At 34.2% G+C, this 27,553-nt stretch overlaps 1 protein-coding gene across 2 annotated transcripts in view; it reads right to left on the minus strand.

Annotated features, from left to right (window-relative positions):
• The window catches only part of LOC129944666 (uncharacterized), a 184,449-nt gene that overhangs the window by 74,425 nt on the left and 82,471 nt on the right, over positions 1 to 27,553 (minus strand). For both annotated transcript variants that reach the window (XM_056054259.1, XM_056054260.1), the window contains exon 3: positions 2,606 to 2,647. The gene's annotated coding sequence lies outside the window, so the exon portion shown is untranslated. The remainder of the gene's footprint in view (positions 1 to 2,605; positions 2,648 to 27,553) is intronic.

A 27,553-nucleotide genomic window follows, 5' to 3' on the forward strand; every position in this document is an offset into this window, starting at 1 on the left:
TGCCCTCCCCTCAATCTGGCCCTGACAGTATTTTTTTTGGTTCGGGTCGAAATACTGTATGGATTATAATAATGTATTTAAAATACTTAAATTATGTATTTCAAAATAGTGTGTACAAAATACTGTATGATCAAAATCCTGCATCTCAAAATTCTGTATTTCAAAATTCTGTATTTCATAATTTTACAAATTATTATGATCTGTCTGTATTTTAAAATGCTGTAAATAAGGCTGAAAATAAAAATCGATTTGACAATGCAAAAAAGTGCACGATTTTTATTTTTTTAGCCTTATTTACAGTATTTTAAAATGCAGAGTTTTGAAAACGGAGTACTTTTTTTTTTAGGAAATATCATAATAATTTGTGATAAGCTTAATGTTCTAATATACTTTCCTTGAAAAATAACATATGTACCTATGATAATTCATAAGTATGTAAAATAATAAAAACAGAAACAATAAAAATGGTATTTTCTTCTTTTTAGTTAGGTTGAGCTTCAAGCTCGTTTCAACACCACATGTTAATGTAGTAGTCTACGAACGAACCCCCTTCTTAAACTTTTTTTTTATTTTATATAAAATTGTTTTGTTAAGACTTTGAAATCTCAATTTCCAGATGTTTTCTTACCATTTCTTCATGAAAATTGTCCATTTTATTAGTTAAAGTTAGTTTTTTTGCTGAAGTTAATTTTAACTATTAATTTTCACAAAAATTTCTTCTATTAGTGTTTTTTATGACTATTCTGACAGGTCTTCTTTCAGTTGTACCAATTTTTAAATACAAAACTCTGGCTACTGCTGATGGGTTTTCTTGTTAACTTTCTACTATACTATTTATAGAATGACAAAAATACGGGTACTGATGCATCAACTCAAGTGGAAATTCATTATAGGTTTGTATTTTCCAAACTTTTCACAAACGTAGAATTTTTGATGACAAAGTAGCAAAAATTATCAAATACATTGACAGCTAAATTTTAATTTGATTGAAACTTTGATGTCTGTTGAAACATCTGCTGAAAGTTCAATATTTGTTGCAGAATGCATTTTTGCACGAAACATTATACCAAGAAAAAATACCTTTAATTAAAATCCCCTTCTTCTTTTTAGTCTTTAAAGGAATTCAACTATATAGAAATAAAGTTATATTTGCGTCTTAATCTAGTATGCGAAAAGAAGATAAACTCGTCTGCCCCTAAGTACTCTATAAAATAATTCTTAACTCAATAGCTGCAGAAAATAAAATGGTCTTCACTTAAATGAAAAGAAAAAGACCACCTTCTCTAACCACCATACCGACCGACCGACAAAGTTACGTTGAGCTCATTTAAGGTAGGTAAATAAAAAGATTCGCGGATAATTTCAAAGATAAAAAAGTGCAAGACTTAAGCAGGGCTAAAAGAAGAAATAAACGCCTTGTGGTAAGAGTCCTGACGGCAGCAATAAATTCACCAATGTCGCAGTACAGCACCTACTTTAAAAGTGCGGCGAAGTGTTTTCTTTTTTGTTGGCGTAACTTTCTTTGTGGATTGTTTGTGCGGTTGATACTCGTACTTTCTATATTTTTCACTTTTGTTTTAAAATTTTGCACTGCAAATAAATTTATTTAGCTAAAAACAAAGTCATCCACCGTCAGACAGTCGTCCTTGATGGTGATGATGATGATAGTGTCTGTCTTTCTCATACTCTTTAAAAAGGATACAAAACACAATATTCTTCGCCTCCTCAAAAATCTGTACTCGTCCTGATTGTGCACAATAAAGTTTATTCAATATAGCACGAATAGAGTATGTTTTGGGAGGTGTGTTGTGTAGTGTAGTGTATATTTTATAGTCATTTGGGAGTTGGTGCTTTTGTGTAGGAAGGCGTCCTTGTAGGTAGGTATACACAACACGCCTTTTTGCGTCCATTCAACAAGTAAAAGATGAAGAAGGATTGTATTGCTTTTAGTGTTTCTTTTTTTCTCCGTTGAAAGGAGGAGGAATGGTTGGATATTTTGCTGATACCAGCAAGGATAATAATCAGAGAGAGAGAAGCCATCGTCAACAATGGACAAGGAGGTGAACGATTCAACACCAGCTTCAGGCTCCAGCATCCAGCATAAACCATCACCACCACCGCACCGTATAGCATCAGCATCGTTTCGTAGTTTTTGGATCGTAAAATGTCCTTTTATAGGATTGACTCCCTGGAGTGCAATGTCTGGCTTATATAGTGCTGATGCACAACACAAGTAAAAAGAAAAACATATATATAACTGGACCTCACTCTGTCTGTGTACTGTACTTACAATAATAGCTCCCATAGGGTATTTGTAGTTTTTGTGTGTGAAAAAGTAATTTTTTAATGGAGCTTAACATCTAAATAAAATAAAAAAGAAATAAGTTTTATGCGATGCAGAGCAACAAAAATAAGTGTGTATAGGGTACGTTATGTGCGTCGTTGTCTATTCTCTTAATAAACTCGTATAATTTGATTTTGGATATAATTTAGTGGCTCGACCAGACATAACCATTAGTGGTAAATATATCTATTATAGAGTATAGAATTGTTCTATAGAAAATTAAGACTTAAGTCTTTCTTCTTTTAGTAGAGAGGTACTTACGGATTTTTATGAAAATATTTTGACTGCGAAGCGAGTTAAATTCTGAAAAGAAAAATGTGAGAAAAGTTAAATTAGGTACTTTTCGGTTGAATACAACTAAAATAATAAGGATTGAATGTTATTCTGCTAATTAAATCAGATTGTGATTAACTTAAGGTCTTAGATGAAAAAGATAATGATGGTATATTTTTATTTGAGGGAGACACATTTTGATGAATTACGTTTTTCTCCGCAAAACTCGTGTAGAATAGATTGTATCTTTACTGATTTCAGCAAGGCCTTTGACAAATTGTGTCATGAAACATTACTTTTAAAAATATCACAGCTAGGTTTTAACCACTTTTTCATACACTGGATCTCCTAATTTTTGCAAGTTCATTTGTTGTGAATTCTGGTGTCCCCCAGGGTAGTCACCTTGGTCATATTCTATTTGTTTTATCTATAAATGACTTGGTTTCGATCATTCGTCTGTCCTAATATATGCTGATGACATTCAAATTAAAAAAAGGTACATTTTCATCTGACTGTCTTCTTTCGCAAGAAGACTTAATATTATTCAGGGAATGGTGCAATTGTTTTCAGTGTTGAAAAATGCAAAACCATGAATTTTACGCATAAAAAAGTTCCAATCGTTTTTAGTTGCATGTTTGATTTTTGTCCTTTAAGTAGAGTCTATGTATTTTCTGACTTTGGTATTGTCTTAGAAAGTAAACTAAAATTTACTTACTTACTTACTTACTTAAGGTCGCGCTACAGTCCTGGGCGGACCTGGGACTCAACCAACATGCGTCTTCAGCCAGCTCGGTCTTTAGCTAGGTGTCTCCAGTTTCGAACGCCAGGTGGGTTGAGGTCCTCTTCCACCTGGGTACACCACCTGAGTCGCGGTCTTCCTCTACTGCGCCGTCCCTCGGGATTGGATTCGAAGACCTTCCGGACTGGAGCGTTGATGTCCATCCGCTCAACATGACCTAGCCATCTAAGCCGTTTGACTTTAATTCTACTAACTAGGTCAGTGTCGCTGTACAGCCCGTACAGTTCGTCGTTATATCTTCTTCTCCATTTTCCATCTATGCGTACGGGACCAAAAATAACCTCAAGAATTTTTCTCTCGAAGCGTCCTGAGACGCTCTCATCTTTCTTTGACAGGGTCCAGGGCTCAGCACCATAAATGAGAACCAGGATGATGAGTGTCTTATATATGGTTATTTTAGATGCTCGAGAGAGGACTTTACTTTTCAATTGCCTTCTAAGTCCAAAGAAGCAGCGATTTGCAAGAGTTATTCTTCGTTTGATTTCAGCGCTGGTGTCGTTGTCTGCATTAATAGCGGTGCCTAGGTAGACAAAGTCCTTAACTAAATCAAAGTAATAGCTGTCCATGGTGACGTTTTATCCACGACATCGTTATTCAATGTCCTTTTTTGATGACAACATATACTTGGTCTTGTCCTCATTCACCAATAAATCCATCTTCTTCGCTTCCGTTGCAATGCTCAAAAACGCTCCACTGACATCACGCTTTGATCTTCCAATTATGTCAATATCATCTGTGTATGCGAGTAATTGGATGGACCTTTGGAAGATTGTGCCTCTAGTGTTGACGATTGAGTTTTGCACAATTCTTTCCAGAACGATGTTGAAGAAGTCGCATGACAGTGCATCGCCTTTTCTAAAGCCTTTTTTGACATCAAATGCATCGGTAAGATCTTTTCCGACCTTAATAGAGCAGCGTGCATTCTCCATAGTCATTCTGCACAAACGGATAAGTTTGACAGGGATGCCAAAACTAGACATTGCTCGGTAGAGCTCTTCCCTATAGATGCTGTCATACGTGGCTTTAATATCGATAAAGAGATGGTGGGTATCGATTTGAAGTTCCTATGTTTTTTCCAAGATCTACCGTAGTGTGAATAGTGGACTTTCTTTTTCTAAAGCCACTCTGATAAGGACCAATCAAGTTGTTGAAAAATGGCTTCAGATGTTCACATAATACGGAAGAGAGAATTTTATACGCAATGTTAAGGAGACTGATGCCTCTGTAGTTGGCGCAATTTAGAGGATCTTCTTTCTTATGCATCGGCCATACTATGCTGAGATTCCACTCATCGGGCACACATCAATGTATGAGATAACAATGTCATATAACTGTTTACGCATAAATATCGACTGTATCGCCGAAAATTAAATCTAACGATAGTCCTTGGCTCCCCTTGTTCTTAAACGCTTAAATGATTCTTTGAGACCAATATTTTTTCGAACTCAAACTGTGGCGAGTGTTCTTAAAGCTCCAACATTCATAGATCCGCTGGTAGAGATGGAATCCCTGCTATTATTGTGAGGAGGTGTTCTTCCACGCTAGCTAAACCACTGCGAAAGCTTTTCCATCTATCCTATTCTTCTGGGTTGGTTCCGACTAGTTTGAAAACTGCATTCGTTAAGCCAATCTCAAAAAAGGAGAATCTTCTTCTCCCGCAAATTATCGATCGATAACACTAACATCCCTTTTTTCTAAGGAAATACTGATCAGCTTAAGAAATATTTTAAGGGACGGAAGCTTCTTAATATACCCCAATACGGCTTTCGTAGCAATAGGTCCACTGGTGATCTCATGGTTCATCTCAACGAACAGTGGAACAAATCTATACATCCTTTTGGAGAAAGTAGGACTATTGCACTTGATATTTCAAGAGCAATTGATAAAGTCTGGAATGTTGATCATTATCGAAAATGCGTACTTTTGGTATTGAGTAATCTCTTCTTCGTTGAATTAAAAATTTTCTTTAGAACTATTCAATATAAGTTGTTTTGGACGAATTTGCTGGTGTGCCTTACGAATCCGTTTTGTCTTCAACCCTTGTCCTAATTTTTATAAATAATCTCTTGTCTGCTACTTCTAATCCAATACATTGTTTCGCTGACAATAGAACTCTTAGCTTTTAGGTTCCAATCTACACTGCAGTGTACAATGGGTAATAAAAAACCTTGTGGAATTTAATGCTTCGAAAACCCAATGATGAATCGTTAAAATGAGATATACCCTCTTTACCACTAGCTATGAGTGGAACTTACGCGATGTCGCCAAAAATGTCGCAAGATGTCTAGGTTTTTTTTTGAGAAGATGGAAGAAATTTTTCTCTCCGTCTGATCTGGCTTCAATCTACAAAACAGATATACATGTCCAAAATTTGAATATAACTCTCATCTCTGGGCAAGTGCTACAGTAACTTATTTTAGCCTCTTGTATTCATATTTTAGCCGTAATATGGCGGGCGCTCTATCTTTTACTATCATTGCAATGTTCGGGAATTCAAAATCAATGTACACCGATTCTTCTATCCAACACTTTGTACTTTTCCTAATGCTCACATTGTGTCTTTGGGGTATTAAAGGTATACAAAACCCTTTTAGTGTTCGCTAACTACAAAAAAAAACATAAGTCTTTGGTGTCAATCGTCCAATTCAGACCACAAGAAGTTGGTGATCATCGACCTATATAGAGATCGGCGTAGAAGGTGATGGCTTGGCATCCGAAAATCCATACCAAACACTAACTATATATGAATGCATTGGCAGTTTGTGAATCTCGGGTGAATTGGCGTCGCCCCAAAAACCGGCAATTTTGCTTATTCACCTACCCTTTCATCCAAAATTGGGCTTTATCGCTATAGATGATTTTTCGACTAAAATTGCGATGAACTTGCGTTGGCCCAAAAATACAAGTAGCGAACACACGACACACAGTGGGGAGAAAAGTGGAAAAAAAACTCATTGCTATGAAAGCTGTATTATGTCTTACAGTAATTATGTTGTAGAACTAGGATGTGATAGCATGTCTTTAAAAAAAAATTTAGATATTGAAATTTGTATTCAAAGTTGAAAAAATATGAAAAATATGACGTAAAATTTAGTATTTCTTAAATGGCATAAAATCAGTTTAAATTTATCTTTTAAATTTTTTGTTTTGTAAATATATTAACAAAAAGATCCTGGAATGCGACCCACACTGATAACTTCCCGTCCCGCCTGTCGATTTGTCTTGCTTAAAAGTTTGTCTATATGTACTCGTATCAATTTTTACCAAATCTGCGTACTATTTTTGTAGATTTTATTTTTTATGAAAAAATGAACTGTTGGATTTTTATATAAAAATTACTAAATATCGAAAAAAATATTTTCTGTGAAATAAAATAAGTTTGAAGCTAATATTTTTATTTTTTGAAAAGCTATATGAGTCGAAAGTAAATTTTTACCTAGTTTTAGTATTGTTTTTTTTAGAGTTTTTTTTTTGTGAAAAAACTATCAATTCGATTTTTTTTTTAAATTTTATCGCAAGTCGAAAACAATATTTCTTATAAAGTAAAATAAGTTTGAAGCCCAAATTTCAAGTTTTTGAAAAGATATTTTAGTCGATATTTAGTAATATTTTTTTTAGATTTTTATTTTTTATAAAAAAAACTGTCAATTCGATTGTTCTCAAAACTTTATCAGATGTCAAAAACATTATTCTTCGTTGCACAAAATTGTTTTGGAGATGAAATCAAATTTAAGTCGTTAAATTTTGGAGGTGACAAATTTTTTTTTATCAGTTTTTTCGATTTATAAAAAAAAACGTTATTTGGAGTTTTTTCAAAAAAATATATTTGTTTGGTATCACGTTACAATATATCATATAAAATTTAATTCAAGTCTCTATAGTTTTTGGTTCGTAAGATATTTAGGGTTAACCAAAATTTTCACCTCTTTTTCAAACTGCTGTGGTAATAAAACCACCCACGCAATTTTCTTGAGAGTCCTTTCTGCATCTTTCTGCCTTATTATCTGTATAACAAAATTTATTTGAAATCGATATCTCTTCTGGTTCTTGAGCTATGGACGACGAAAAAAACGTCGCGAACGTACGGACGTACGGACGTACGAACGTAAATACATACGCACGAACTGACATCTTTCTAAAAATCTTTTATTTCGACCTTAGGGACCTTGAAACGTCGAAAAATGTCAAAATTTTTAATTTGACAAATCGGACTCATTACAATAACTTTCTATGGGAAGTTAAAAATTATTAGAAGTAAGACAGGTAAAAGTTAGTAATAATATCAAACCAATGCATTGGTTTAACTTGAAGAATATTTTCCCCGGTAATCTAAAATATTGTCAGATAAGTGGGGAAGTTTTTTGTTGCAAACTCAAAAACTATGAAAACAGTTATCAACTCCAAATAAATGTTGTTTTACAAATATTAACTTTAAGGTGCACCCAAAATTTGGGTTGGCTGGAATGCGACGCACACTGATAACTTCGGATCCCGTTTGTCAATTTGTCTTGCTTAAAAATGTATAGGTTTTCGTGTTGTGTTAAAAAAGTTGTCATTTGAAATATTCTTAAGAAATTAAAAATTACCACCAATATTTTGCAAATGATAAAATAGCTTGATTTTAAAATCTATTTTTGATTAGTCAAACACCAATTTTTACCAATTTCAGTAGCATTTTTTAAAAGTTTTTATTGCTAATATAAATAAATACAAATAAGATGAATTAAATTTACTGTCAATGTCCTCAATTTTTCACGAGGTATGCCACAACGAACATGAATGTTTAATTTTGCGTATAATTTTTTGTAGATTCAAATTTTTTATTAAAAGAAAACTGTTGAATTTTTTTTTATTTTTGTAAAAAAACTGTCTATTCGAGTTTCTCAAAATTTTAGCGAATGTTGAAAACAATATTTATAAGACACAATTCATTATTTCCAAGTTTTGAAATGATATTTGAGTCGAAAAATACTTAAGCTTAAATGTTGAAAACTATAATTGAATAAAATTAATTGAAAGCCAATATTTTAAAGTTTTGATAGATATTTGGGTCAAAAATCAGTTTTTTTTCGGTTTTTATTTTTTGAAAAAAAATTGGCAGTTCGATTTTTCTCAAAATTTTACCAGATGTCAAAAACGTTGTTCCTCGTTGCACAAAATAACTATGGAGGGAAAATAATTTTTTTTCGTAAAATATTTGAGTTGACAAATATTTTTGTAGTTTTTTTATTTATAAAAAAACAATAATTGGATTTATTTACAAAAATATAATTTAATATTTAATTCAAGTCTCTAGTGTTATTGGTTCGTGGGGTATTTTGGGTTTACAAAAATGTTCCCATTTTTTAAATCGCTATGGCGAAAAGTACACCTAATCAATTAATTTCTTTGAGGATCCTTGCTGCATCTTACTGCCTTATTATCTTTATGACAACGTTTATTTGAAGTCGATTTCTCTTCTGGTTCTTGAGCTTTGGGCGACGAAAAAAACGTCGTGAACGTACGCACGCACAGACATCTTTCTAAAAATCTTTTATATCGACTCTAGTGACCTTGAAACGTCGAGAAATGTCAAAATTTTAAATCCGACAAATCGGACTGATAACAATAACTTTCTATGGGAAGTGAATAAAAGAGGTTGTGTTTTGGGATATCAACTAGGTCTCATCTTTATTGGAGAGCCCTATCAATGACATTATCTGTGTATTATAACATCGTTGATATGGTCATCACCACGCCCATTCTTAACACCCAGTTTGATGGCGCATAAATAAGGCTGATTTTGACCGATGGCATTGATTATGTTGTCTTTGAAGCCACAGTGGTTTTCAGCTTATTTGCATAGGCCTACAACTTAAGAAAGTTCTACAAAAAAACCTAAAGAGTTAAAATCACTTGATTGGCCACTATGAACAAAAACAAGTTTTTAAAGAATAACGTTACCAGGTGTCAAACTAAAAGTTACCAAAAAAATGTATTAAGTTTCTTTTTCCAAAATATAAAATAACGTACTCAAAATGCTAAAACAAAAGTTTGTAAGAATTGTTTTCCGACTAAAACATTTTGTGAACAAAATATAAATTTTATAAATAATATTGTTGTAAACATTTAGTAAAATGTGTGATTTGTTTCCAAAATACTTTTTTTTACAGAAAATAATTTAAACTTCAATTTTAGATTCTCTGTTTTTCGAAGCTCCTTAAATGACATTTTGGCTTATTTCAAAATAATATCACGTGTAAATTTTAAATAGCAAAATATGGGAAATCAATAAGCAGGACGAGTTTTATACCTTGTAACAAATACGTATAAAGTGGCAGCCCTGGTGCTACTTCTTGCAGACATCGCACTCAAAAACAGACACACACACACAAGCAACACGATACAACAAAAAAGAACTCAACCTCAACTGAGTAGGCCTAGGCAACCAGCCTACTGTGATGTCAAATTGTCAACTGAAAAAATATAAAAGGCGATGCTCCAGCGTTAAGAAATTATTCAATATTCACCATCCTCAGCGCGAGCACCTATGGTTATAAAAAACAGAATATATGAAAAATAAAGAATTGATTTATATATCAGAAGAAAATTGAACAATTGCGTTTATTTTTTTCTTATGTTCTTATAACTGACGCCCAACTTAAGGCCCGAACTAGAATTCGAGTCAATTAGTAATAAAAAAAAAAACTAATTCGATATTTTGCACCAATATTGGTCGAAATAATAATATAATAAAATACATTTTCGCACCTTGACTGGTCGAAGTTTACAAATTGCACCTTAAAGGTCAATTTGCATAATAAATATAAAAGTTTTGCACCTCGACTGGTCAAAATTTTATAATTCGAAACAAAAAGATAGCGGTTCCAATTCTGCGAACAACGGCCTTACGAAAAAGCGCTCGTTTGCAGAGGGGAAAAGAAATGAGCATCGTACAGATGTCTGACGAACAACTGCGTGCACTGTTAGAACGGTCCGCAACGGTTTCGTCCGCAAATGGAAATTTTGCAAACTGCACCACACGCTTCAACGGCGAAAGGTCAAAGGTAGTAGTAGACACGTTCATCTCTAGCGCTACTATTTACAAAGATGTTACAAACATGAGTGAGAATAATGCACTTACTGGTCTTCCTCTTCTCCTCGAAGGCATCGCATCCACTTGGTGGCAGGGTGTTAAATCCCAGCCAAAAACATGGGACGAGGCAATGACAATGCTGAGAAATTCATTTGCTACCCCGAGGCCACGCTACCAGGTCTACGTGGATATTTTTGATGTAAGGCAAAGCGACAGAACACCTACAGACGTCTTCATTTGCGAAAAACGCGCTCTACTGTCCGAGCTGGATGAAGGATCCCATGACGAGGCGCAACAAATAGACATGTTGTTTGGATTACTGAGTTTCGAAAACCTTCTATCTCTTGCACGTAAAGTCGAGAGCAGTTTAGATGAAAAAAGAGAAGAAACAAGTCATAAGAAATCAAATGAAAAAAATATAAATTCAAACAAAAAGCGAATTAAGTGTGCGTATTGCTCCAATTTTGGAGATACCATTGAAGAGTGTAGAAAAAAAGAAAGAGACGGAAAACAAGACGATAACAAGAGTCGAGAGAACCGAATTACATCTCGTGCTACTCTTAATTGCTACGGTTGTGGGAAACCTGGGTACGTACGCAGCCAATGCCCAAACTGCAACCAAGCAAAAGAAGCTGCAAACATAAATTTTTGTTCTGTTGATTCTTTTCCAACAAAAATCTTACCGCCACTCCGTCAACGACCTTCCGTAAAAATCAAAATTGGTGGGCAGAAGGGTATTGCTTTTATCGACACTGGTGCCAGAATGAGTGTAGCTAGCTATCAGCTATATAAACAAATGCTTGACTTAGGTTACCAATTCACAGCATATCGAGCTAAGGTTGTACTTGCTGACGGCATTAAACGAGACCAAGATGTCCTAGTTACAAGAGCAATGATCAGCTTAGAAGGACGATCCATACCGACTAAACTTATGGTAATTGAAAGTTCAACCGACAACAGAACGCTCCTCGGAATAGATTTTGTCGAAGATGCTAGAATGGTCATGAATTTGCCTCAACGCATATGGTACTTTGCTGACACTCCTTCGAAAAAGTATGATTTTTATCAAACCGAAACAATACCTTCAATGAGCCTAGCACCATCACAATCAACACCAGACGATTACAAAAAGAACGAAAACCACAATATACCGATAACTCCACCCGAGTTGCTGGGACTCCGTTCCCCAATCCCAATGGCAATCAGTCCGATAGCAAATACACCTCTTCGTGATATCACAAATCACTCACATGAAACTAAAGGAACGCTATTTGCGCGTCAAAGAGATTATTCGCCAAACTCTATTGACAAAATCTTTGAGGATGTAATCCCAAAGAAATCTACGCTGTCTCACCTCGAGTTAGCATTATATGATCCTGATTTCATTTTTTTTGAATCATTTAGTGCTGAAAACATAACACTCAAAATACACGAAGCACCGGATCTCGATGAAAATAAAAGGACACAACTGAATGCTCTTTTACTTCAGAACAGTTGTTGTTCCAACTATCTGATAAGCCAGCTGTTACTGTCGAGCATTCAATCCCAACGGGTAATCATGAACCGATTGCGGTTCCACCCTACAGACTTTCCGAGCATAAAAAGAAAGTACTACAAGAGGAAGTAAAGGAGATGCTTAACAACGGCATAATTGAGGAATGCGAATCTCCCTGGGCCTCACCTGTAGTGATGGTTCCAAAAAAAACCGGTGGTGTCCGAGTTTGTATAGATTACAGAAAACTCAACTCAGTAACCAAACCAGATGTGTATCCACTTCCACGGTTGGATGATATGCTACATGCTGCAAAGAATGCCGAATTCATGTCAACAATTGACCTTCTATCAGGCTACTGGCAAATTAAAATGAAGGAAGAAGACAAAGACAAGACAGCTTTTATAACACCATTTGGTATTTACCGTTTCCTCCGCATGCCCTTCGGGTTACGAAACGCGCCTTCCACTTTCCAACGATTGATAGATAGAATAAAAACAAAACTATCTACTGTCCGCCTACTTGCTTTCATTGATGATTTACTAATCCTCTTATCATCATTTGAACAACACTTGCTTGATCTCGATGCACTTTTTAACATTTTAAACCATTACAATCTGCCAAGAAATGCTGTTTCTGTAGAATTGAAGTAAAATTTTTGGGACACATCTTAACCAAAGAAGGTATAAGTCCCGATCCTGATAAGGTATCAGCAATTAGAAATCGCAGTGCTCCAAAGAACTTAAAAGAGATGATCTCATTTTTACAAACGTGCTCATGGTTTCGTAGATTTATCCCCGACTTCGCAAAAATTTCACGTCCTTTGTCAGACCTTACAAAGAAAAACGCAAAATGGGTTTGGGAAGTTTCCCAACAAAATGCTTTTGAGGAACTAAAGAATCGACTGATTACTGCGCCAATCCTTAGACAGGCAGATGAATCAAAGCCATTCACCATACGAACTGATGCCAGTGGTTATGCAGTCGGTGCAGCCTTACTACAAGGGGAGGGATCAGATGAACGACCAGTAGAATACGCCAGCCGACTTTTGACTTCAGCTGAAAGAAATTATAATACAACGGAAAGAGAAGCTTTAGCTGTTGTTTGGGCTATTCGCAAGTTCCAGAGTTACATTGAAGGTAACAAAATTAGTGCTATTACTGATCATCAAGCTTTGAGATGGCTTATGACACTTAAGTCACCAACCGGACGCTTATCAAGATGGTGTTAGGAGCTTCAACCGCACGATATTCATATTCAGTACACTCCAGGAAAAGCTAATGTATTAGCAGATATGCTATCCCGACCTCCTGTAAGTGAAGAAATATCAACTTTAGAAAGCTTTATCATCTCTGTTGACTTTCCTCATCGAAGTATAAAAGAAACACGTGATAATCAACTCAAGGATCCTGATCTAAAGAAAATAATAGACGATCTCGAATCTTTCGTGCCAGAACGTTTCACCTGCTGGACTACACGAGGCTACTTACTTCATGATGGAGTACTATACCGGTATAGACAAGATGATGACAATGAAGAAGCTCAACTAGTGCTGCCAAAAGATGAGCGACAGCAAATCATGGTTTCGTATCATAACGAGCCTACAGCCAGACATTACGGGTCCGAACGGACTCTTCAACGGATTTCATCCCGCTATTTTTGGCCATGTATGAGAAGAGACATTGTTAAATATGTCAAAGATTGCACTGAATGCCAACGCTATAAGATAACGAACTCGAAACCAGCCGGATTGCTTCAAACTCCAGTGCAAAATCAACGTTTCGAAGTTCTTGCAATAGATCTCTTCGGCCCACTTCCTCCGTCAAATAATAACATGAAATGGATTTTCATAGTGGAAGACGTTACTACACGATGGGTAGAACTATTTGCTTTAGAAGAAGCAACAGCATCCGCATGTGGTAAGACGCTTATCACAGAAGTATTCCTAAGATTTGGACTCCCGAGAAGACTACTTAGTGATAACGGTACGCAGTTTATCAGTGCCGTTATGCAGCATATAACTCACTGCCTGGGAATTACCCAATGCTTTATACCAGTCTACCACCCACAAGCGAACCATGTGGAAAGAAAGAATCGCGACCTTAAGACTCAACTGGCTATCTTAGTTAGAAACGAGCATTTCAACTGGCCGGAAAAATTACCATTCATCAGATTCGCTATGAATACCGTAAAATGTCAAACTACCGGATACAGCGCAGCTTTCTTAAATTTCGGAAGAGAGCTTCGCGCTCCCGATGATGTTCAACGTGATTTTCGAAGCATAATCCAATCCGAGAATTTCATACCCGGCATTACACCGTACTTGAGCAAAATGGCAGAGACCCTTAAAAATGCCCGAGAAGTCAATGAGAAAGAACAGGATTGTCAAAAATCTTACGCTGATGTAAAACGTCGTCCGAATCCAACTTACTCACCAGGAGACTATGTTTGGGTTCATACTAAAACACACAGTAAAGCAACCAACCGCTTCACAAACAAATTTGCACCTAGACGAGATGGATCGTACATTATTCTCAATAACAAAGGTTCCAACAGCTACGAAATAGCCAGTCCCGCCAATCCACAAGAAGTTATTGGCATATATCATACATCTGCCTTGACCAGATGTAGCAATCCTCAAGATGCAGAAAAACCTCTTGTACCAATAAGACCAAGAGGAAGACCACGAAAACTTGTGGCAAACTAATTTCCTTGTATCATCATTCTTCCTAATTTTCTTTCAGATACAAAAGGGGAGATTGTAACAAATACGTATAAAGTGGCAGCCCTGGTGCTACTTCTTGCAGACATCGCACTCAAAAACAGACACACACACACAAGCAACACGATACAACAAAAAAGAACTCAACCTCAACTGAGTAGGCCTAGGCAACCAGCCTACTGTGATGTCAAATTGTCAACTGAAAAAATATAAAAGGCGATGCTCCAGCGTTAAGAAATTATTCAATATTCACCATCCTCAGCGCGAGCACCTATGGTCTTGTTATAAAAAAACAGAATATATGAAAAATAAAGAATTGATTTATATATCAGAAGAAAATTCAACAATTGCGTTTATTTTTTTCTTATGTTCTTATAACCTCAATTTCTTTTATTTTGAATAAGAACTTTTAAAAATACAAGTGCCTTATTGATTTTTCAAAATCCTTCCTTTTTCAAACCAATTATTTTTTTTATCCTGTAAAAATGCTAGCCTTTGGAAGGAAGGTAAACTAAAACCAGACCGGATATTAATTTTTTGTTAAACCTTTAATCCAAGTTAGAAAAAGAATAATCTTATTAGGGCATTAAATAAAGTGTGTATTCGTGTTTACTCATTCTCATGAAATGTGTGTTTCTGAATCGAGATAAATCCTTTTTTTTCAACTCGCATATAGATATAGACATTCTAAATTGTACAAGTAATAAGATGAGTGGGTAGATTATTTTTTTCATTCATTGTTATTATGATTCCAGGATGCTCGTATACCTCTTTTTCTGTAAAATAGACAATTAGGAGCTGTTGGCATGTGGCCGACGTTTGGCATTTGCAAAAAGGAAGACAAATAAAGGAACAAACCAAACGAAGGCGCGTGTAACCATTTTGACACGAGCAGTGAGCACATTTTAAGAGAGGGTTGATTTTCTGTTATAATTGTCTGAACTTCAAATTTCCAAAATAAGACCAAACAAAAAAAAATCAATTTTCAAGGCAGCACATGTGAGTTATGTTTATTTTGTAGTCTCAAAACAATGCGTACACTTCGTGCTTCGAATATTCAACCTGAACCAGTTTACAACCATAAATCACACTTAATATGTCTTCATATTATAATTTTCTTAAATATTCCAAGTTTGAGGTACAGAATTACAATGTACAAAAATACATTACAACGTTTCATTACAATGATGTTTTTTTTTTCTTTATTATACATTTCAATTCATTTATTTTTAGGAACATCAAATAAAATTTGAAATTTAAATGAGAACCAAAGTTCAAAGAAAGAGGGTGTGGAGCGGTGGCATGTTGGAGGCGGCGGCGGCGGAGCGGCGCGTTGCTTATATTTTCCCTTTTGTGTGATGATGATGGCGCTTAAAATAAACTCTGCCAAACCCAAAAACAAGTGAAACTGATTTTAAATTGAAATCCAATACTCAGAATCAGAAGATGTACAGATCGACATACATACATATATACTAACACCCATAACCTACCGACAGCAATTCAGCAAAATTCCCTGAAGGCCTTGTTTTTGTACGACTTCTCTCTGGAAATATGTGTGTACCGCGGTTTGGATGGTAGGAAGGTAAAATTTCCATTGTCGAAATATTCAAACTTGAACTTTGATATTCAATTAAAATCGCCCCGAAAATCTCGCAACACCGGTACTGATTTGATTGCCATTGCTGCTGCGGTTATTATAATTTCAGGTTGTGTCAAATTCAAACTATTTTTGGTTGGAGGCTACACAGATACAAAAAAAGAGTTAAAAGGAAGGATTTTTTAAAAATAGTTTTTGCAGCAAAAATCGGTTGAATGTTAAGCATGTAAGTGATTTTCTTTCTTCTTCTTTTTCTTCTTAATACAAAATTTGATTTGATTAATTGAAAGATTCAAAGAAGATAATATACTTGTCATGATTAGTCTGAAAGTCTTATCAAAATTCGGTTTCTCCTTTAAGATTATGATGCGACTAATATTTTGAAAAGGTGTAGGCTCAGCCGAAAGACAAATGATGAGGGTTATAACGAGGGAACTATATCAGACGTTTCGGGCCTTTTAAAATGTCACAGATTAGAGTAAAATATTTGATTTTCATTCAAGTGACACCTTTCCGAGACCACTTTAACAATAATAATACTAAATTTAAAACTATTCGCCAAAAATAGTAGGTTTAAAGTTAAGGTTTAAAAATGAAGCAAACAAACTTTGTAGAGTTTGAAAACTTTAATATGACAAAGACGCAGTGTGAGAATATGATAAAGAGGGATTGGTTGCAAAGTAGGTGAGAGTGTATATGTACATGGATTTGAAATTCTTGAACATTACACTGATAGGGAAAGATAGAGCTTGGCAAATGTATTCCACATTCGCGTTGTACTGCTACAAAAGGAATCACTCTACTTCACAGTACAGCCAAAATTGGGTTCAAGAGTTAACTGATCGGCACTGCCAGAAGTGCGATTGTTACGGTGGATAGTGTAAAGGGAGGAAAGCAGTTGACTATTTCACAAGAACATAATTTGTTAAAGCAAGTGGCACTCATGGATATTGTGAAGGTGTGTCTTTTTACCTTATGCAAGACAGCATTCGGCTTTCTCACCATTAAATTCCGCATGGTTTTGTTTAAGTCGAAAGTCGTTGCAATTTCACATCCCAAGATGGCGGCACATCATTTATATTTATTAACAAACAAAATGTATCAAAACCATAATCATAACAATACAATTTTTTCAATTTAGGTTAGGACGTTAGGTCTTAAAAGCCAAAAATTATAAAACACAAAACTATAAATGAATAATTGGTAAAGCTTAATTTTGTTTTCGACTTAGGTTTGGAAAATATGACACTTTGGGCATCATACAATTTTTTGTTTGTGTTTCTGAACTAATTTGTCATTACATTTGAAATAAATTGTATAATTCCCTAAGTGTGGGACAGTGTAGTACCCATGGCATGATGGTTAGTGCGTAGAACTGTCATACAAGAGGTCTTGGGTGCAATTCCAGATTCTGCCACCTAAAGTCTTTTTCACGGTTACTGCCTCTGTCGAGAAATTGTTAAATCCTCCAAGAGTAATTCTTGTCATAAACAATGATTTCTCAATAAGGCGTTTGGACGTAGCATGAAAACTGTAGGTCCCAACTAACTCTGACACTATTCACAACAAGAATGGTTGAGAGGTGTAAGTCACTTTATAGGCACTGATTACCTAGGAGCTGTTGCGCCACCAAACGTTAAATTGCAATACATTAGTGGCAAATTGCTATTAAAGGGTTTTTCAATTGGCACGGGTAGCTTTTGGTGCCCATGTCGGCCATTTTCTTTTGGTGACATGTGTCAAATCTTTTGTTTATTATTCAGTTGTTTATGCCAAATCGTCATATCAAGTTACACGATTGAACAGCACGTTCAAATGATAAAACTTTATTATCAAAATGAGTGTTCGTTAACGCAAACGTGGTGGCAATTCACAGACAACATTTGGTGGCCAAATTTGAGACGACCGGTTCATTAAACAATCAGCCAACATCCGTTCGTTAAAGAACGGAAGATCGATATAGAACATCGCCGTGGTCTGTAAAAGTGTACAGCAGAACGCGAGGCAGTCTATTCCTCGCTGTGCAAAAGAACTTGGTCTTTCGCAGACTTTAACTTGGCGAATTTTGCATCGGGCCTACATGTGCGCAAGATCCAACTGTCCAGGACCTTAAAGTTCATGACCATAGACAACTCCGTTTGTTCGCTGACTCGGCTTCGACTTGACTTGCATGTGTACTGAACATATAATGTAAGATGTGATATTTAATCAAAAAAAGGGGCTGGGATGCGACCCCCATTGATAACTTCCAATCCCGTTAGTCGATTTATTTTGCTTTAAATGTTTTTAATTTTTAGTGTTTTGTTAAAAAAAGGCGTGAGTTGAATTATGCTCTAAAATTTTACCACCAATATTCTGCACATGATGAAATAGTATGATTTCAAAATCTATTTTTGTTAACGAGATTTTTAGTCGAGAACCCATTTTTACAAATTTTAGTAGCATTGGGGAATGTCAGTAAATGAATCACTTTTTCCAATTTTGTCTAATTCTATACATCATATTGATTTAACTTTTTATTTTAAAATACTTAATTTCTTTAATTATAATGATAACTCATTAAAATTTAACTTTGCAAAAGCCAATTCTGGATCGTTTAGTTTAGCCCAATGATAAAACTTTCTTCGTCTGATGCCAATTTGAACGTTGAATACATTGCTCTTAAAATGAGCTTCAACATGTTAAATAAAGTTCTTTATAAAAACTATATTTTTTCAATGGAATCTAAATTAAAAACAACAGCAAGTATTTTTGGACTATTATTAAAAATAAAAAAATAACAATGGAATTCCAAAGTGTATGGAGTATTTGGGACATACGTACATTTTTCAAATCTAATTATTTAATTTAGTAGTACCCGTGGCATGATGGTTAGTGCGTTGGACTGTCATGCAAGGGGTCTTGGGTTCAATCCCTGCCTGTGCCACCTTAATTACAAAAAATTAATTTTCGCGGGTACTGCCTTTTGCAAGGAATTGACAAATCCTTCAAGACTAATTCTTGTCATGAAAAAGTGCTTTCTCAAAATTAGCCGTTCGGATTCGACCCAAAATTGTAGGTCCCTTCCATTCCTGACAACAGTACTCGCACACAGGAATGGTTGAGAGTTGTAAGTCACAAGGCCCTGGTTCACAACGGACTGTTGCTCCACCCAATTTAATTTAATTAAAGTGTGGGACATGAGGCCAAATTTTAAACAAACTAAATTGATAAATTTAGACTTTTTTGGTGTATTTATTTGGGGGTTTAGTATTTGCACCTTTTAACCTTCCAATAGGAAGTTATTGTAATGGGTCCGATTTGTCAAATTGAAAATTTTGACATTTCTCGACGTGTCAAGGTCCCTAGAGTCCGTACGTCCGTACGTTCGCGATATTTTTTTCGTCGTCCATAGCTCAAGAACCAGAAGAGATATCGATTTCAAATAAATTTTGTTATACAGATAATAAGGCAGAAAGATGCAAAAAGGGCTCTCAAGAAAATTGCGTATGTGGTTTTTTTACCATAGCAGTTTGAAAAAAAGGTGAAAATTTTGGTTAACCCTAAATATCTTACGAACCAAAATCGCTAGAGACTTGAATTAAATTTTATATAGTTACTTGTAATGCGATATCATAGAAGTATATTTAAAAAAACTTATAAATCAAAAAAACTGAAAAAAAAAATTGTCACCTCGAAAATTTCACGACTAAAATATAGTTTCATCTCCAAAACAATTTTGTGCAACGAAGAACAATGTTTTTGACATCTGATAAAATTTTGAGAAAAATTAAAATTTTAAAAATGATTTATTTTTCAAGTGATATTAACTCTTGAATAGACTGTCTATAAAACGGACTAGACAAGACTAAAGGCTTTAAGCAAAAAAGAGGCTGTGATGTGACCCACACTGATAACTTCCCATCCCATCTATCAATTTGTCTTGCTTAAAAGTTTATAGGTTTTAGTGTTGTGTTTAAAAAGTTGTTAGTTGAATTATTCTTGAAAATTTTAAAATTACCAACAATATTTTGCATATAATTAAATAGTTTGATTTCGAAATCTTTTTTTGTTAACGAGATTTTTAATCAAAAACCAATTTTTTTAGTAGCATTTCTTAAACATTTTTATTTTTTATATAAACAAATACAAATTGAATATATGAAATTAATTTGAGAGATATCGAGAACCGAATTGAATATAGAAAACAATATTTTCTTTGAGATAAAATTAGTTTAAAGCCAATATTTTCAATTTTTGAAAAGATATTTAAGTCGAAAATCAATGTTTACCAACTTTTATTAATTTTTTGTTAGGTTTTTATTTTTTGTAAGAAAATCCTTAATTCGATTTTTCTCAAAATTGTATTGAATGTTGACAGCAAAATTTTTTAAGATATAAAATTAGTTTTAAGTCTATATCAAAAAGTTTTGAAAAGTTATTTGAGTCGAAAATCAATTTTTACCAAATTTTGGTAGATATTTGTGGATTTTTATTTTTTGGAACTGTCAATTCGTTCTTTCTCAAAATTTAATGAATTATGAAAAAGATATTTTTATTAAGTAAAAATTAGTAGAAAGCCATAATCTCAAAGTTTTGAAGAGATATATAAATCGAAAATCAATTTTTACCATTTTTTGTTAAATTTTTTAGGTTTTTATTTTTTGTTAAAAAACTTTTAATCGGTTTTTTTTTTTCAAAATTGAACTGAACACTGCCAATTCGATGTGTCTCAAAATTTGACTAGATGTTAAAAACGTTATTCTTCGTTGCATAAAATTGTTCTTGAGGGTAAATTATTTCTGTTCGTACAATTTTCGAGGTGATTAATATTTTTTTTTAGTTTTTTGATTTATAGAAAAAACCGTTTATTGGCATTTTTCCCAAAAAGACATAACATACAATTTAATTCAAGTCTCTATCGTTATTGGTTCGTGAGATATTTAGGGTTAACCAAAATGTTCTTCTTTTTTACTTCCCATAGGAAGTTATTTGAAATTGTTAATTGTTAAAAAAAAACACCAACTCAATTTTCTTGAGACGCCTTCCTCCATCTTTCTGCTTTATTATCTGTATAAGAAAATTGATTTGAAGCCAAAATCTCTACTGGTTCTTAAGCTATGAATCTAAATACATTTTTTTTTCGACTCTAGACAACTTGAAACGTCGAGAAATGTCAAAATGTTCAATTCGACAAATCGGATCCATTACAATAACTTCCTTTTTTAAGTTAAAAATATGTGTCACTTTAAATATTGGGAAGTTTAAGAGAAAAAGATGGAAAATTACATTAAAACAGAATGTTACTTTTTTTCTTATAAAAACACATTTGATTTATATGTTTGTCAAAAAATGGTGAATTATTCAAAATTATGCACGAAACGTCTTTGTTTTTTGCTTTTTGCCATATTTGAATGGGAACATCTCTTAAAAGATTGTACAAAACTTTATAATACAAAATCAAAATATAGTATAAATTTTAAGTTATTTCGATAGCTTTAAGAGTAAGCAACAAAATCCATAGTTTTTATGGCTTTTGTTGAAATGTTTAGAAATAACGTTTATTGAAATAAAACATTTATTTAATTTATAGATTGTAAAAAAAGTTGATCAAATTCTTCTTTCAAAAAACTCATGAAACCGACATTTTTGAGCCCAACAGTTTTGAACCTAATATGTTTTCCAAGCTGAAGTCCTAAAATGAAAAGTTGTATGTTCTTGACGAACCACTTTTGAATTGTGTTTCTTTTAATTAAAGATTTAAAAAGAATAAATATTTTGTTATTTGCCCCTTACAAACCTTATAAAGCGGTGACTGAACTTCATAAAAACTGCATTTTAAATAATTCTATGTTCTAAATAAATGATTCAAAATGTTATTCCACGCAATTTCTTTCTCATTGATAATATGAATGTACGAAAAAAGTACGTATACGCCTGGGTGAACAATTTACATTTCCTTAAAAATGCAAGAATTTTGAACCCTGTGTAAATTTATTTGACGATACAATATTACGTTCATCAATAATTGAAACGTCTCTTGTGGTTCCAATAAGCCTCCGTCTCTTGTGGTTCCAATAAGCCTCCGTTGTCGTATCACTTTTCTTCTTATCAGCCCAAAGTGCATCTTAAACCAAGTCATCAAAAATAGGAACGACCCCTTTGAAGTGTCGTTAATAAAAAATGTTTTTACTGTAAATACTTTTTTCTATAGTTTTATCTGTTCACTTTATGGTAGCTTAGAAAAGTGATGTTAACTTAATCATAATAAATTTCTCGGTTCATTTAAATTGAGGAATTAAACTCAGTCAAGAGCTCTTCTTTCATCAAACATACTTGACTTTTTGTTTGCCTTTAAATTTCTATATAATAACTTGATTTATCAAAGTTGACTCAAGGCAGTTGCGTTATCAACACTCTTCTGTAAAGAACTTACTTTAGCAATTTACATGTCAACAAACACAAACATCAAAAAAACATATAAAATGCATCTTTTATTTATACATATATAATATACTCTGACATTTTTATTTTATTAAATTTAAAATTCATTCGAATTGCCTTAAAGTTAGTCGTCCTTAAGTTTCATATCATCACTTTTATCCTTGCCCAGCATTTCGCTACTACAGGGAATCATAACATCCCAACATAACGCGATTCTCTATCTTCAAATTCATCATATTCCCCTAAGGACTGTTTTGCTTTGATTTGGCTTAAGGAGTGACTTTTGTTTTATATTTTTGCAAAGTAAAATCCTTTTTAACAAAAAATAAAAAAGAGAAAAAATACAAAATATAATAAAAGGGTAAGGCTTTGCACTAAAACTCTTCAAGAAGGGGCACACAAACCATCAGAGGGGGTATATCTCCGATGTGAACCATTTTTTCAAAAGTAGCTCGTAAAATGTTACAACTTGTTGTTCTTTCTTGTTTCGCTGTTATTATATAAATGTTATTACTTCTAGGGATACGCGTATACTTCTTCTTAGCTTCTTCGAGTACTGATGGTGGTGATGGTCTGGTGTGGTGGTAGTCCTTCCATCGTTCTCAACTTCTTTTTAACCTTCGAAGAGTGGCTACAACTGCGAACGCCAGCGGCAGCGGTGATATTATTTAGGACTGATGGTGTGGCACTCAAATTTGCATACATATTCGCAACTAACTATGTAAATGTTTTAACTGTGGGACTTGATTTTCGTTGGAGCAAAGGGTAAGGAATTTTGCTATCCTGAAATCAGATAAAGACTTGAAAGGGTAATAAAGACGATGTTGACGGACGGACGGATGGATCGACCGACTGCCTTGAGTGAAGAAGATGCCGAAGATGACGACGACGCAAGGGCAACCGCGAACGTGACGCCACCAAACGGCAGATGGGCAGAGAAAAAATAAAAAGGATCAAATGCAAAACATTCTCAATCCGATAATCCTTTGAGACAAGGCCACCTTTTTGATGGAAATCCATAAAAAAAGCAACCATGGTTTTCTCAGGAGAGAAGGGGTTGGCGGTAAGGGTCAGGCGATGGAGGTTGGTTTTTAGTATTGTATTGAGTTTGAGCCTAAAATAAATAAATTTTTGCGATAAATTATTCATTGTAACTCTGAGACTGAGATGTATCTCTTGACGATACCTGTATAAATTTAATTTCAATTTTTGTATTTTATTTTTTTTTCTCACAACATCACATCGCTCTTACTTTTATGTGTGCAGTGAATTTAAAAAAATTCCAACTCTAGAAAAGTTTTTTTTTTCATACTCTATTTAAGGTTTGTAGGTTTTTTTATATGGGTATGTACCTAAGCCACTTGGGAGAAGTGAACACTTGGACAGAGGAGGATCTTTGATTTGCATGTAAAATGCCATGGAAATCACACCAAGCACCTCCTAGAGATTTGCCTTTATGGAGTAGAATTGAAAAAAGGAGAAAAAGGTGTTTGGACAAAACAAGCAAAAAAAAAGTGAAGAAAAGATTCAAGATAACCTTTGCATTGAATAAAATGCAAACTTAATTATCAAGGCGGTAACAACACCCATCAGTATGTATTTGGACGCCCATCATCAGCTATCAATGGGGGGTCTATATATGTATGTATTTTGACGGTACGTAGGATAATAGAATTTCAGAGTTCATCCAACATTTTTCTGATATTGATTGACAGGAGTGAATGCCTCTCTAAAAATATGTCTATACACATCTTTTTCTTTATTATAGATGCAACAAAAACCCCAGAGTTTAGAAAGCTGTCTGATGGTGGAAAAAAGTTCCATAACAAGTTAAGTAATATATCACAATAAAGGATGATTCGACAGAAAGTTTATAAATATCTACACATATAAAAAAATACATAAGTATATGAACGTAGACACGTTTATTGGGTTAAGTTCAAGGTCTTCTTTGTTGATTGTTATCATTCTGACATTTTGACTTTTATAGAAAAGCCAATAAACATACACTGGCTGATCCGTGACGCAGTATATTATAACGGCTTAGAATGAAGAATGTATTTTAAGGTGTGGGTGCGATTTGAATTTTCAAAGAGCTTAAAATTGACGTTTTTGTTTATAAGAGAGGTGGATGATATTTTTCGAGAATACGATTATTTTAATAAGCTTTAAGTTGTTAGAAGAGATAGATTAATTTCTAGAGTAGGGATTTTCGAAAACAAAAAAAAGGATCATTTATTGCGTGGTTTAAAGATGGCAGAGCTTTCATTTGACATCTGTCAAACCCAGCTGTCATTTTGAGTGTCATATGGAACTTGTTGCATGTGATTCAAACGAAGCTATTTTTATGGTCGTCATAATTCGTATAATTATGTAAAAGTTTGGTAATTGTGGACATTTCACGAAATTTGAAAAGAATGTGCATTATAGAAATTAATCCTTAGTCAAAATATAGCTGATGATCCTAATTTATCAATTCTCGATGGCGTTCGTAGCAACTAAACGTTTTGTACACCGAACTTAGCGTTAGCATTATAATATTTTCGTTTTTATAAAGTTCAAATTGTTACACTTCTTCATTATTGAAAGTTTTCTGGTAGCTTTATTTCGCCTTTTGCTGACTTCAATTGGCTACCATCACGGGATTTTCAACCTTTAAATTTTTGTGTGTGGAGCTTCGCAAATAACCTTAGAACTTTTACTTCATTAAACACTAACATTTTTCAAGTTATGGTCGAGGTACCTAGTGTGGAAAAAAGCCTTAAAAGAATCTCTTACTTTGATCATTCCGAATCAATAAAATGATTTATATTAATAAATAAAATAGGCGCAATAGTCCTTTGCGGACAACAACTGGAAGCCAAGCTGGAAATGAGAACAGTGTTATGGGAATTGAGAGAAAAGCGAAGAATTTAGTCTGCAACGCAAGAGGCCTAAAGCTTATTGACCTTTGTAAATCGTACGGGTTAAGAATACAGAATGGTACAAGCTTGTCAGATATGGAAGGACAATTAACTTTTGTCAGTGGTCAGGGAAGCTCTGTGATAGACTATAGTCTTGTAGGCAACGAATGCAATGAGCATATGATTGACCACTTTCCAATGATCATAACGTTTTGACTGATTTCCAGTGGAGCTCAAGAGTCCAAGGTCATAAATTCCCTATTGAAACTTAAATGGAAACCGACAAACGAGATGAAATATCAAGCAAGGCTTGGCACAGCAGGGTTAATCAACCGACTGGCAACTATAAATAACAATATCATGTAGACAGGAATGATACCACTAGAATTCAAAGAGTCCATTATTTTCCCGAAGCATAAGAAAAGGAGCTTGGCTGAGGTGTCTAATTATAGAGGAATATCCTTCTAAATGCTTCTTATAAAATATTCACTCTGGTTTTGCAAAAACGTTTTAACAAATGAATAGAAGACAACAAGCTCTTAAAGGAGTTTCAAGCAGGCTTTAGGACAGGTAATTCGAAGGTTGACCACATTTGTACCCTTAAAAGTATCACAGAAATATTCTTGAAGAAGGACAAAAAGCTATATAAGTTTTTCGCTGACTTTAAATCTGCATTTGGTTGCAAGTTATTCAGAATCTATATGCAGACACAGTTGCTAAGGTATGGAATGGAGAAGAGTTGTCGAGAGCGTTTAAAATACAATTACAGACCTCTTACTAGGTGGCATAGACTTCGCCGGACAAATAATAAAACAATTCCTGTTTATGGACGAGATTGTTCTTTTGGCAGCACCTGAATCATTGCAGTTAATTATAAACCGTCTGTATCAATATTGTCAGCTTTGGAGTTTGATGGTTAATCTTAATAAGACCAACATTTTGATTTTTAAACGAGGAGAAGGCCGCAATTAAGCGAAAGAAAAATGATTTTATAATGGAGAGGTAATTGAAGTTGTCGCGGAATTCAAATATCTTGGAGTTCACTTAACGAAAAATTTGAACATGGAAATTCATTTAAGAGAGAAACTAGTTAAGGCCAAAGGTGCAATTAGTGCAACTTGGAAAAAATGATTTTCTAACAAAAGTATAGCACATACCAGCAAGTTCAAGACAGCGGATAGTGAAGCGGTATCTGAGTCTGTCATGTTTTGGCCGCCCAAACTTGGGGAACGAAACAATGCGAAACAGTTGAGAAACGTGTCCGATACTATATTAAGCGAATTTTTAGACTGTCATCAAATACACCGGACTACGTTATTATGTTGGAATCAGGACTATCACCTATGTTCATACGAACCCAAAAAATGCAAGTCGATTACATTTTGAGAGTGATGAAGATGAGCAATAATAGGCTTCCGAAGATAGCAGCTCTTTAACTAATACGAACCAGAAGGGATGGTGTGATGTTTGGATAAATTTGGCAAGAGAATGTGGAATGGAACTTAACCTTTTGTGTAATAATCAGGATGTTTAAAAAGCATTTTTATACCAGCTTATGTCCGCAGTGGACATAAAACAACGTGAGAAATACCTGAATGACGCCACAGGATCTATGAATACACTGCCAACTAAATCACAACTTGGAAAAAAAAGAATTATTTTAGAGACGATTATAGCATTGTTAACATTTCAATGATGTTTTAATTGAGAGGTGAAGTTCTGCAGCTGATTTTTATACCTCATAGAGATGACTTACCAATTATATAGCCATTGTGCAATTTAAAGGAAAGGAAGGATGTTTGTTGGAAGATGTCCAGCTCTTAAAGAAATAAAAAGGAATGCTTTTGGTAGCGAAATACTGACGCAAAAGCAAGTTATACTTTTGCTTAACAATATGGAAGTTAAAAAATTATATCAATGAA

The sequence above is a fragment of the Eupeodes corollae genome, chromosome 2 (genome assembly GCF_945859685.1).
Source record: "Eupeodes corollae chromosome 2, idEupCoro1.1, whole genome shotgun sequence".
NCBI classification, from domain to species: Eukaryota; Metazoa; Arthropoda; class Insecta; order Diptera; family Syrphidae; genus Eupeodes; species Eupeodes corollae.